The sequence below is a fragment of the Tupaia chinensis genome, unplaced genomic scaffold (assembly GCF_000334495.1).
Source record: "Tupaia chinensis unplaced genomic scaffold, TupChi_1.0 Scaffold143654_1, whole genome shotgun sequence".
Classification (NCBI taxonomy): domain Eukaryota; kingdom Metazoa; phylum Chordata; class Mammalia; order Scandentia; family Tupaiidae; genus Tupaia; species Tupaia belangeri.
The window spans coordinates 176,995-177,378 of NW_006203502.1; positions in this window are offsets into that span (position 1 = coordinate 176,995).

Below are 384 nucleotides of genomic sequence, written 5' to 3' on the forward strand. Positions count from 1 at the left end.
GTGACCCCCCCCCCCCGCCACCCACCGGGGAAGAGGGGCGCCGGGAGCCGCAGACAGTCCTCTGGGCTCCGAAACGCAGCCCTCTCAAAGGCCCAGCCCCCTCGCGGGCCTTCCCCTACCCTCAGATACTCCGAACCTCAGGCTTCGCCGCGGCCCGGACACTGCTCCCAGACCCCGGCCTGGACTGGCAGGACGGAGGGCCGAAAGAGAACGCGGTCCGCCGCCTTCGCCCGCCCAAACCCCACAATCTCTCTTTAATACTCTGACTTGCTTTACTTAGTAGTATATCTTCCATATTCATCCACTTTCCACTTTCTATCAGATCCCAGGGTCTCAGTTTTTTTTTTTTTTTTTTTTTTTTTAGAGGGGGCTTTGCTTTAGGGG